The following is a 487-nucleotide window of genomic DNA, read 5'->3' on the forward strand; positions in this document are numbered from 1 at the left end:
ATAGCATACACATTGTAAAATACCATTTTGTATTTGAAATACGTATGTTCCAATACAGCCCATCGCTGGTTATTGTAAAGTATACCAGCACTAACGTAGGCAGTTGACGACATGAGGATTTTTTTCCATTGAAGACTTTCCTCTTTAAAAGATACCCTTCTGTAAGCCACTCCCACACTTTGGTATCCTGCACGCCCCCAAAGCTTATGGTTCCAGCAATTGGGCGACATTTCGCTCTTGCGCCCTCCTCCTAAGCCTTAAGTGTATTAACATTTTAAAGTAACCAAGAAAACCGGACGAACCACACTCACCGCCTGTCAATACACCGCCGAAGTGGGTGTGTATCAGTGTGGTCATTAGTATGTAAGACGTTGTGACATTAACCACTGGGCGCAGAATAATATCCCAACTTTCGTAGTTTGCAACCTGCGTGCTAATGTAAATTTCATTTTTCCAATTTAAGAGGAATTAAAAAAAGAAGAGGGAA

General features: G+C 41.3%; 1 protein-coding gene across 3 annotated transcripts in view; it reads left to right on the forward strand.

The window, feature by feature from the left end:
• Window positions 1-287: 287 nt before the first annotated feature.
• The window catches only part of cadm4 (cell adhesion molecule 4), a 139227-nt gene continuing 139027 nt past the window's right edge, over window positions 288-487 (forward strand). For 2 of the 3 annotated variants that reach the window (XM_076280025.1, XM_076280027.1), the window contains exon 1: window positions 317-487. This exon is cut by the window's right edge and continues 91 nt beyond it. The gene's annotated coding sequence lies outside the window, so the exon portion shown is untranslated. The other variant, XM_076280026.1, reaches the window with a different exon arrangement.

This window comes from Alosa pseudoharengus, unplaced genomic scaffold, assembly GCF_046254945.1.
Source record: "Alosa pseudoharengus isolate Yale_2024_CS ecotype anadromous, Long Island Sound unplaced genomic scaffold, YU_APseudo_1.1 YU_APseudo_1.1_scf_12, whole genome shotgun sequence".
Taxonomy (NCBI): domain Eukaryota; kingdom Metazoa; phylum Chordata; class Actinopteri; order Clupeiformes; family Clupeidae; genus Alosa; species Alosa pseudoharengus.